Raw genomic sequence first — 12,775 nt, 5'->3', positions numbered from 1 at the left:
TGTATTCGACCAAAAGCAATTCACATATCATTCAGCTTCCACACTAGCTTCTTGATTGTTTATCTCATGATGTGCCTCCTCTAGCATATCTAGAGTGTATTCCATTTCGAATTCCAATTCTTCATCTGCTAGGAATCTAATTATGTCATCTGCGATTACTCTTTTCTGTTCTGATATATTTGTTGCATTGTGCTTGAACCGTAATGTTTGTAACTGCTGCAGGAGGTACATAGCAATGTTTGCCTTATTTAACGCCATGGTGTGTCGTTTTTTAGTCTAGAATTGTTGCTTGCACACACTCTCCCTAACACACACACACGCACGCACCTCACAGAATTACAGGCTTAATGCAATAAACGAAATAACTATTTCTCAAACACTTCCAAGTTCACGGGTAGAACTCACAGTGAAAATAATATATTTCCTGCACTTGTCTCCTTACAAAGAGTTTGTCGCTGTAGAATGGTACACGATTCACGTAAGCTGCTACCGTATACCGTAGCTGCTACGACCAGGAATGCCATTGGCAACCAATATTGCTATTCTCTTCATCGTGCTGTCCCAACTGCTTATAGTTTCAGTTTGAATCTACAAACGCACACACGAAGTGACGAGGTCAGAACCACTTTATGAATGCTGAGAACTTTCGTTTCTTGTATTGCTGCAATTTTGTTCTGTAAGAATGCTGTTTCTGGAGCTATGTTCATTGCCACTGTAGTTATCTGTTATCTGCTACAAACAACGAACTTTTCAACATTGAAAGAACTGTAAGTCGTAAACTGTTCTAGATATGAAGAAACTAATTAGTGTATGAGATTGGGTGGAAAAAATCATTGTTGTTTGATACCTCACATGGCCCTCTTTCCATTTGAAAAAGTTAACGTCGATCCAATATGGCGGATTTCAAGATGGCGGCCATGATCTGGAATGCCATAAAAACATCCCTCGTAACTTGATTTACATAGTTGAAGTCATAACTATTGTTCCCCCATCTATTTCGAAGAAATATCGGTCTTGCAACTATCAAATTATACTGTAGATGGCTTTCCCACATTCATGTTTCTATTTCGTTTCCCCATATTTCTAGTGCTCATTAGCAGCTAAAATTTTTGTCAATATCTTATATTCAACCCTACTCTAGGACAGTAGTCGTTTCCTTTTGCTAACGCAACGGCGAAGTGGTGAGGTCTACTTGTCAGATCAAGTGTTAATTCGTTTTCTAAATAGTAAATTTTAATTATTCTAGATATTCTTTGGAACTTTTAAATAGCTTGTCAAGTCACACTTTGAAATTAAAACTTGGTTTGTTTGTACTAGGAGACGGTTGACTTTCCTTCTTTTACTTGACCCTTTCATTAAGGACTAGATTCTACAAGAGCAGCAGATGTGCTGAGCATATATTACCCAAAAGCAGTGCGCAAATTAGGTTGTGTATATTTGAAGGGGAATAAAATAGTTCCTAACAGGAGGTAGTTGATTGCTTTGTGAGCGATCAATGTTTCAATTTGTTGCTTTTGGAAGGGATTAAAACAAAATACAAGGAAATTCCGGCCCGGGAATGGCACAAGCTGGATGGTAGGCGCTGGTTCCATGAGATATGTTACGCCAAGAGAGTAGATTTATTTATTTGTTCGAGAAGTCTAACAAATTTAGTGAGAAAATTTATTAAATTGAATACTGCTTTCTCAAAATCATGCATTTAGCTTTTGTTTTTCTTTCTTCCTTTTTTCTTTTTTTAACCTGATTTAACTTTCTTAAAACATTCTATGGGAATTTCACATTCCGATACTACGAAAAAGAAACAAAAAGTACTCCTACATTTGAATATCACTTCCTATCCAAATCTATTCTGTTGTTCTTTCTTTTTATCGTTTCCTTAATAGCATAATGTTTGTAGAACCTGCACTTAGAAGATATATGCGTCCTCTTCAAACAACTTGAGCAAACTGGAAAACGACCGCGTGCTCAAACAACAGACAAGAGGAAGAGCGAAAAATGACCGCTTCTTTTTCTTCTTCTTTTACGCGCCTATTTTTACGCTAGGTGTATGGGCCAACTTACGGACCGAAATTTACGACATCATTTTACGGACCGAAAATGCGCGCTGAAAATACGCTAGTGTATGTTGGCCTTAACAGTATAAAAATCACTGGAACCGGAACAGAGAGCGAAATGAGCTAAAGAATCTCAGCTTGCTCGAAGCAGACTGGATGGCTAGGATTATCAGGAGTAGTGATCTGCGCCAAGACGTGAGGTACCAAGGAGAGGGAGGAAGGGGCCAGAAAAACCACTTTCCCCCACCTACAGCTGTGCAGACTCCCCTTCAAGAGGCATGAGCACGTCACTCCTCGGCGACTGACATGGTCAAGCTCCTGTTAAGATTGCCCCACCCCAATTTATTTTTCCTAATTCACAATCTGTAAATCCTTCATAAACCATCACCCTTTTCCGTTCATGAAAACATTTTTTTTCTCACTCTTGTCCCCCTCCCTTCTAAACCAGTCAACCCAACCAATATTTGTAAGGAAAAACATCTATACACAATGCATATACTATTACGTAATTGTAAGAGCACAAGGGAAAATTACAAGACTCTTCACTGTGTTCCCCACCACTTTTATTTTTAATTCTCCTTAATAGTGCAAAAGCAATTAAAATACCAGAAATTTAGAAAAGTCAGTTAATATCTACAAAATATCCTTCCGATAATCTATTACATAAATTAATGGCTATTATTTTATTCTAAAGTCTTGAAATTTATAAATAAAGTTTGCAAGGTGTCATAATTGCTGGGCTCCAAAATTTTGTACTTTTGTATTTCTTGGAAACAGATATAGCTCTTTTAACCTCTCCGGGACCATAATAATTGAAGCACCCTGCCTTGTACCTTGTTTTATTTTTTCTTATTGTACTCCTGAAATATACTGCAAGTTTTTCTATGTAACATATATTATTTTTCCGCGAGGTGCTTTAATTGTAGACAACAAGAAAGATATTTCTAAGCTATTTAAGCTAAACCTGATGTGTAGATTCCGAAGATAGTCTTCGCAAGACGGTTACCCAGTTATGGTCTGTAACAGATATGCTCCTATGGTCAATAGGGGATTTTTCTTAATCGAATAAACATAGGCAGTTCTACCTACGTTAAATTTTTCTTTAAAACTTTTTTATTCCTCTACATAGTGTTAGCAATTATAGTATTTGTGCATGCCAATATTGATTTCCTATATACTTCATAAATGCATAAGTACGCCACCAGATAAAAGTTATGCTGTACAAAACCAGAGGCTGATTACAAAACTATTAAAGAGCAATTTACATTTATTTTAATTTATATTCAAGCTCATTTAGATAATTCCTGTACCTTTAAAACTCAACACGAAAACTGAAATATTTTAAATGACGCAGTACAATTTTAGGACAGTTTAAAGAACTGGAGCAAATACGTCCCTGGGTCGTGAAGGCATTAATATCAATTTGTAAGAAAGTTATCATAATTTATTATTTATTATTATTGTTCTTTTGCAATTTAACATATCATCTCAGCACTAGGTAGCTATAAAAAACATCGACCTACGGCTTAATGTGGGATTCAAACCATATGATCTTCCTCCATGAACTGAATCTGGGTCTCTTAATTATTATTGAGTTACCAACTTGAATTTAGAAAAATTGGTGTACAGTTCTGATTTCCATAACGTGGGCGCAAGGTGGTCACTCTTGTAATTTCTTTGTTTTCATTTTGTTTCCTTAGGGGGGAGGGGCAATTCAATAATCTAGGTACGTTATCAACCTATATACAGAAAACACAGAAATTCACTGTTGAAAATTACATACTTCTATACAAAAACAAAGAAATATTTTTTACTTTTATTTTAAAGAGACATTTATGTATTTCTATAAATATTAGTGTTGCTCCCTCGTCTCGCGAAATTTCTTGTCTCGTCGCGTTTTCGAATTTATTTTAAAAGTTGAGACGAAACGAAATATTTCTAGAGTCTCATAGGTAACAATAGTTCACCGAATTTTTAGATCTCAAACACTATTTTAGTGCTACATAATACATAGGCCTCCTATAAAAGTAAAACTGATGAAATTGATTGTAGGAACACAATGAAGAGCATTTATCAGAGATTAAGGATACGCAATATAGGCTTACACTAATAATAAATACAGTTTAAACGTTGTTATATCACATCCTTCGTGGATCTCTTGTGAGGCGGAAGGATTCTGATAACTTCTAAACGAAATTACGAAAAGAAAACGGCATAAATTTTGTACATAAATTTATCACATGTGACAAAACGAGTAAACCTTTCCGGAATCGAGACGAGAAAGAATTCTTCGAGAATCGAGACAAGATGAGACTTCTACAAAAATCTACGAAATGACAAGAACAAACCTTATTTCTCGTCTCGTCTAGTCTCGTCAGCAACAGTACACAAGAAGAATGATGGACAATTATCAAATATATTAAAATATTCAAAAACTTTCTTTAATACGTGTAACCAACGAAAGCAGCAACACAAGCTGCTGTTCGGACGTCCATTTAGACAGTTCTACTACATTTTCCAAATTTCAGGAAAATAGTCTCAAATGTTAGTGCAACTTTGTGCACGTTTGTGCACGGACAAGAACGTTTATTCACAAAGTAATTTTAAGGTATACATAATTAATTAGGAAAACTGTCTAAATGGCAGCCCAACACCCACGCCGATTGTCAGCAAAATGGTCTTATCGTTTATGCACACTTGTGCACTGTACGAAAAACACAAAAGAAAATGTGAGATATTGACCCATCTAGTTTAGACGCAGCCCGCACCAACGCCGATTAGCGCCAAAATAGTATTAATTGTAATTCTAGTTTGTGTACAAAATAGATTATGAGAATGCGGTTCATCTCTTTTGGGCACCGGCTTCCCGAAACCTACCGATTGGCACCATAGTTGTTGTGATTAGGTTTTCTATTTCCATCTAAAATGTACATACCCAGTGTATATTCTATATAGACTGAATAGGGGCGCATACTCGAAATAATTTGTCATACTGGAACAAAGTTTGCAGATACGAAAGGAAGCTTCATGTTTGAGTGCCACATGATCTGACACGAGAAAATTTACTGAATATAATTGTAATCTGCGAAACTCGTGTGCGTGGGTTTTCTCGGCGTTCTCCCGTTTCCTCCCACTTTCATCATTCCACCATTTAATTCATTTCACATCATCAAGGTCTCCTTAAGCCTAGCCGCATAAATCTTTAACGAGTTGTGAAAACTTGGCTGGGAGTTTTAATCCATCCTCTATATAGTCCGAAACTGAAACCGTCAGACTATCATTTCTTTCGATCGCTGCAGTACTCCGCGAATGATGTTAAGTTAGTTTCAAAATGAGCCTGTAGAAACCACGTGTCATAGTTTTTTTTTTTTTTTTTTTTTTTTTTTTTTGTTGTTGTTGCCAGAACCACAGTTCTATAACGACGAGATAATGGTGCTGCGGAGATCATCGACCAAAATGGTACAAAGTTTTGAAATGTTATTTTCAAATAACCATAGATATAATCTCAATCTTGATCTCAAAGACCTATACTTTTAGACAACTTGCTATTTGATTTGTGACTGGATGATAATTCGCTGTATAAAACTTCGAAAAGTAACATCGAAATTACACCGGCGGATGCGTTTGAAACCACTCTGTGTACATCGACCGTAACATTCGATTCATAGTATGAAGAAAATATGTTGATCTTTGATTGAAAGTCCCACTACTTAGGTCCCCATAGGCAGAGGGGCATATTATTCCATATAAAGGAAAAGTTCGGCTCTTGAGTCTAGCGTAGAAGGAGTGGGATAATTGGAATAAACTTGTAGGACCCTTAATTGTTTGGCCTACAATTAAAACAATAATAATAAAATAGTAATACTGATAAATTAACCTTTTTACATATACAATAGAAACAGGAGAAAAATCCATAAACTTTGTCCGAATGGAACATTATTATTATTAGTTTTAAGTTTAGCAGGAAGAGCTCTGGATCGTACAAATTTGACTGCAAACGACTCAATCTTTCTATGCACGAACGAAGAGCCAAACCATGACATTACGCGGGCGAATATGGCCCTCTTTCTCACCAAACAGGAAAAGAAAATTTGTGGCCCCTGTCCCGCTTTATATATGTAAATAAATAAGTATATTGTTTTTTTATTTTTAATCATTGCTCAAAGTTGTGGTTCCCGCAAGTTTGGCTGGAACGAACCATGATATTACATGGGAGAATATGCCCCCTCTTCTCCCGACAAATAGGAAAGGAAATTATTTATTTTACTTTTCAGAGCTTCTCTCGAAATAGTTTAACCTATTTGGTGATGGATGATATGACTGCTTATATACCAGTCGTGATCGACTTGTGAAATAATACCATCCACTTTGTTGTGATTAGTCGCCCAATGCGAAGAGCAGTTTCAGCAGCAATTTCAAGAACGAAAGCGACTAAACCATCTTTTGACTGTTGTTTTTGACAATGTGTCTTGCATATAAAGAGCAGAAATTTCTTCACGGGTCTTCTTAACATTTGCGCTTTCCTCGAAATAAAATTATAAGATGTAGCGTAGTTTTCCGGAAGATTAACTCATCTTCACAATGCAATAGCTTACGTTTTAATACAAGAATTTCAACACTTTTTTGTACATCTATTAGCTTCAACTGTCACCTGTCGAATGATGATAGGCTGCAACTCATATATCCTGCTATTTTGGAATACTAACGCAATCTTCCATGCAAAAAGGCTGACTACTTTTTCGACTACCTGATATTTATCACATTATATTAATTACTCAATATTGAACGTGTGCTGGCGGTCGCTTTTGTGAGTTAAAATTAAACAACAGTGTTACCATTCGTTTAAATCGTAATTTATTGATTACAGTGACTGAAATCCCTAACTGTTATCTTATGCTATATGTTGGTTATTTGGATTGAGTTTAGCATCCATTTCAGCAACTAGGCTATATGAGACGTGAACCTACAGTTTAACATGGGATGCGAACCAGATGAGCTTACGCCATTGGATTCGAATCCGGGTCACCGTGACGATGGCGCGTGCGCTAACCGCATAGCCACAAGCAAGCTCTGTGCTTTTTCTTATAACATACACTATTCATATGTTCAAGTAAAGACCAATAATATTGTAGAAGCCTGCAACCCATTAGTCGTACGTAATATCTTGAATTGAATGTACAGAAGGTGCACAAGAGAACTCATGAGGAATCTGGGAGAATTTCTCTTATGAGAAAATAAATTTCTGCCAGGTAAATTTTGAACTTAGAAGGATAGATACAATATTTACAGGATAAATCCTTTCTCTTCTCTAAGGAATTAATATTTTCCCTAATGAAAACTGAATTCACCACTCAGTTTTTATTAATCAAATATATGTAGTGCCTTAAATTCACCGTTCTACTGCGTAATTACTATTTATCACGTAATTATCTGTGATCTTAATTCAATCTAATTTGCAAGAGAACATACGCATACCTGTGAATAATTTCTCTTGTTACACGAGCTAGCACTAGAGATGAGTTCAGGTAGTGTCTGGAGGGTGCATATCTCCCACAGCGAAAGTTTCTCCACTGGGTGAAACCTGAAAATGAAACAAATAAGGTGTTAATCGATAGATATGAATTCAGAACATTCAACACGAGCGTACAACATTTAAAGTTAGTCGAGTTTCAAATATATTCAAACCAGTAATTTGGTTTAAACTTACTTTTAGGAAGTATGAGGAGCAATCCCTCCAAATTTCGACTCTGAATTCCTCTATTCGTCATTAACAAATCATCCTTCCTGCAATTTATAGTTTATCTTGTTCAATAGTAGTTAATGTAATTAATAAAATCCTAGCAAAAGGCGATAAACTTCTACACAAGCTACTTATGCACGGAAAATATTTGAAATCTTTGAGTTTAACGTCCCACGAATATGTCTGTTAGGCTAAGGGAGACGATGATTAAAGCAAGTGAATAATGATGGAAGAATTGGTGGAATGAGAAAGTGAGAGGAAACGGGAATATCCCCAGAAAATCCACGAGCACGATGTTGTCCACAACAAACTTACTTGGCCGGGTAAGTAAGGGACCCCACGCACCAGAGGTAAGCGCTCTACCACTGAGCCTTCTTGCCCCCAATGCACGGCAAAAGTGCATTGAATTCTCGATTCTACTATTTCCTGATTCGCTATATTTTTTCACTTTGCTTAATTTAGATCATACATTACTACTACAATACATCCTCCTCCCTCCATGAATAGTACCGAGGTGAACCATTTGAATCGGAAATTGTTAAAAGACGATGCAATGTATATTAAAATGGAACATATCTCCTTTCAACAATGACCAATTCATTTCTAGAGTGAACAACATTAACAGAAACTATGATGTCATTTAACATGCAGATAGAAATCAGCCTCCTTGCAATATCTGAACTGCTATTTTCAAAGAGCATTGGATATAGGTCAACTACAGCAGTGAGAACTTTCGATCACTTGGTTTGATGAGCTTGTCAACTGTCTGTAGTAAAAACAACATTGATGCCCCCATCCGAAAACGACACTGTTAAGTTGGTCGGATTTCACTCATTTTAAATACACTGATTCCGTATGTTTGACATATTCTTGTTTTTGTAACAGTTAGTTGCCATGTGTGTGGCATGTCAATATTTTATGGCATACCGTTTCAATACCATCACCAATTCCAATAATCGCAGAGGCAAGAACTTATGAAATTCAGGAAGTTCTGATAATTGTTAGAGTAAGTACAGGAACTATTTAAGAAAAATCAATAAATGGCTGAGGCAATACCATGTCCTTGTTACCATGTACCATGTACCTTCCATAAGCCTATAGGGTTTCCTACAAGATAAAACGAGACAGAGCTCTTCCAATAGAGCACATTTTTCTAGACGAGACTGCGTCAATTCTCTTATAGGGAACCCTACTCCCATATTTTATACGTATACATGTATACATAATAAAGATTTTAAAAAATCAAGAGAATAAAAGTCGAGCATCCTATACTGTAAATAAACAAAAGGGAGCTTTGCATATGTATGCTTTGTGGAGTTCTCACATATTTATATTTATGAAATCGCAAATATAACTACCATATTTATAAACTTTTTAAATTACTCATTGATTGCAGCTTTGGAAAATTCAAAATTGCTAATAAAACTACAACTGACCAAAGCAGTATATATTAAAATCATATATTTGTGTTGCAACGTTACGTAGCCGAAACTGTAACACAAATATATAATCTTAATATATATGTACTGCTTTGGTCAGTTGAAGTTTTATTAGCAATCATAAACTTTTTATTTTAATCCTTTTCATCTCCAGAGCAATGTGACAGAAATTTTAACCACTTTATCCTCTTTCTGACTTAATGCCTTCTTTCATTAATGAAACTTTCAACTTAATATATCAATGTAATATACAAAGTACTATAAACTAAAATCGATTAAAAAAAAATAAAAATGTGTCTATTTCTGCAACTAACTTTTATGGTGTAATAGGCCAAATGACTTATTATGACTATATATAATTACTGATGCTTTAAATGGATATTTTACTTTGTAGTATAACACAGTGTTATATTAAGTTATATCCATTTAAAGCATGAGTGTCGATATTCAACAGGTTTTGTTTTGCGTGCTTGAGAACTACACAAACACTACCGACCTTATTCTGTTCTGGTTTGACCAGATCCTCATAATTGACTCTGAAAATCGTGGCTCATTATTCAACAAGGGGAAACTGATCATAAATACTTTAAGCGTCGACTATGTATCAACACCATTGACTTTTCATACATAACACTCATACAACTGTGATTTCCAACCTATCATCTTCCATTCTCTTATTTCTCGCGAAAAGAGGTGGGAAGCTCATCAGGTGTTATATTTTTTTCTCTCTCTTCTCCTTCATGCCAGTTTGTCGGAGCAAATTATTTTCTTCAACTACTTCAACACTTGTTATATAATCAGAGGCGGATACAGGAGGGGCGATCGGGGCGATCGCCCCGCCTAGAAGGGGAAACTTTCTTATTTTGTATATACTGGCAGAGGGGAGTAAGTCACTTCTATTAAATTTTCAGGAGAGACAGAAAACACTGACTTACTTCTTTTTGCCTTTAAGTGCCTTCGGACTTATATCCAATTTTATTGTTGTTATTTGATAAAGTATTCATAATACAACTACAAGCTTTCTAAGAATAAGAGATATCAGAACACGCGTCTCAAATCTGTCAATAACTCATTTTCAGAAAAAATGACTTACTCCCCTCTGCCTTTAAGGTCCGGATATAAATAAAACCCATCCCAGAGTTTGGAGCTTTTAAAAGTAACTCTAAATAGCAGTATTACAACCCACAGCCCCCCTCAGAAGTCCGTCCTAGATCCGCCCCTGTATATAATGCCAGTGAGGAGGATGTCGATTCAAATTTATTTACATTCTATATATGCAGGCATGTCATGAACATTTGCATTTTGTTTCGTGGTAAGTTACATTTCACAGTATTCAGAGAGAATTCGTAGTCTACAAACAAATATTTAAACAATAAATGAAAATTCATTCAACTGTTTTCCAGTACTTATGTAAGGACTATGGTTTATGCCTGGCCTTGTTCCGCCTGCAGGACTGGTAGCAATTTATATCATATGTTTGTCTCATCTTTGATGTAGGCAAAACAGGAAAACCGTTTAGGCCTATTCCTCTTTCGCCTAATCCCTCAAAAGAGGAATTTTCGAGTCTTAGGCACTTACACTCATATTTTCTTTTAACTTAAAGTGAAACAGAAAGCACAAACCCAAATTTATTTATTTGTTAAAAATTTTAATGAAGAAGTACATACTCTGGTCAAAAAAATTATAAATATTCACAAACTCAAGTAGAATTTACATAATTTCTGGTACGTCAACTGTACAAACGCCAATAAAACATACAAAGAACAAGTGAGTTTCGTTTCACAGTGACGGTAGATTTACAAACTATGCAAATATTCAAACTTGAAGTAGTACATCTATCTGTAACTTCTGGTTGAATTGAGCAATAAGATCAAAGATAGAACCTGTTCATTGGAAGCTGAATCCATATAAAGAAAAACATTACTCGCTATCCCTTACTTTTTTTGTTCTATGGCAATCAAGCTTGAAACAAACAAACAAACAAACATAAATCGTTAATTTCAATCACTTTCGGTTTGAATAGAGGTTAAGGGAGGATATAAAACCTATTCTTGGGACACTGAAGCGATGTCTCTTACAGTTTTTGCTCTATGAAAATCAGTATTGAAAACAGAAGTACTAGCAAATTCATTAATTCAACCACTTCCGGTTTTGATATAATGTTGAGGATTATGATTATATATATATCCACAATATATTTAAAAACTGTATCATGAAATAATTTTTAGTAGGCTTCCAATAAGGTGTGCCTCCAATGAAATTTTTTTTTTTTTTTTTTTTTTTTTTTTTTTTTTTTTTTTTTTTAAGCCTCCACTTTCCCCTGCCTTTGCCATTTCATATGGTCTTATTAAATGGCAGACGCTACTGCCTCTTACTCGTAATTCTCTCTCTACTACTTTTTAATTTTTTTTTTTTCGTATGTTTTCTCTCCTCTTTTTATGATTGGCCTCAGTTAGGGTGAGGCGAGGCTTACCTTTTATTGGCATGATACCTAAAACAAAATTTAAATCATGCCCTATTCTTTATTTTTTCTTTATTTTTCCTTGTTGTTTTATTTCCTTTTTTTTAAAAGATTGAAAAGATACACAAAGACACATACACACACACACATACTACATACATATACATGAGCAGGAAACACCTTGCATAAAATGTTAAGGTAAGCTGAAAAGAGAAAAGAAATAATTAGTAAACAATTTAAACAAGTATTACCAGGATCTTTTTTTTTTTTTTTTTTTTTTTAAATAGTTATCTCCCCTGTATGAATTTATTTCTTGGTGTTATTCATACCTGTCTTTCCCACTAAAAAGAAAATTCTTTGAAAGGAAATCGGACTTCCAGATTTCCAATTTTTCGTTAGTTGTTAGTTCTGGAAATCAACATCAGAACTGTTTTGGTCTGTCTGAATTTCTCTCACCAGCTTTGTAAAGTCTTCCTATTTTCTTTCTTCTTCTAAAACACTTGTTATATTTTAAAATCCTGCCACCACTAGCAAAACACTAAACAAGGCACTATACACTAACACAAATAAGGAACGTGAAGGTTTAAGTTCTGGAATTGTCATCAGAACTTAGTTTTTTTTCTGTTTGATTAGTTTACTTTCTTCTAATTCTTTATTACTTTATATTTACAATATAGGGTGTGGGTCTTGTTAATTTCTTCTTCTTTCATCGTTTCTTTCCTTCCACAAGTTTCTTGATACATGTCTTGCAACAATTTGTAATTTTCCTAATTTCATTTTATCGTTTATTAAAGTTTGTATATTATCCCTTTTTAATTGGTCTCTTATTTCTCTTATTTTGTTATTTGTTATGTAATTATTGCAATTCCAGAAGACATGTTCTGGTGTTTGTACTTCATTACACGTACATTTATCGTCATTAATTATATTAAGTCTTCTCAGATGAGATTTATACGGTCCATGTCCCGAGATGTATTCTATTAATTCACTGCTTATTGTTCCCATTTCTTCTCTTATTTTTAAGTTTGGGATAATGGTTCTTGTTCTTTGTCCCTTTATCGAATCCCTCCATTCATCTTCC

General features: G+C 35.0%; 1 protein-coding gene across 5 annotated transcripts in view; it reads right to left on the bottom strand.

Moving 5' to 3' along the window:
* Positions 1 to 12,775, bottom strand: part of LOC145675561 (frizzled-5-like) — a 447,461-nt gene that overhangs the window by 135,744 nt on the left and 298,942 nt on the right. For 4 of the 5 annotated variants that reach the window (XM_081746068.1, XM_081746072.1, XM_081746071.1 and 1 more), the window contains one exon: positions 7,530 to 7,635. The exons of the other annotated variant lie outside the window; for it this stretch is intronic. The gene's annotated coding sequence lies outside the window, so the exon portion shown is untranslated. The remainder of the gene's footprint in view (positions 1 to 7,529; positions 7,636 to 12,775) is intronic. 5 annotated transcript variants of the gene reach the window in all.

The sequence above is a fragment of the Thermobia domestica genome, chromosome 18 (assembly GCF_964235325.1).
Source record: "Thermobia domestica chromosome 18, izTheDome1.hap1.1, whole genome shotgun sequence".
Taxonomy (NCBI): domain Eukaryota; kingdom Metazoa; phylum Arthropoda; class Insecta; order Zygentoma; family Lepismatidae; genus Thermobia; species Thermobia domestica.
This window is presented reverse-complemented; position numbering and strand designations above follow the sequence as displayed.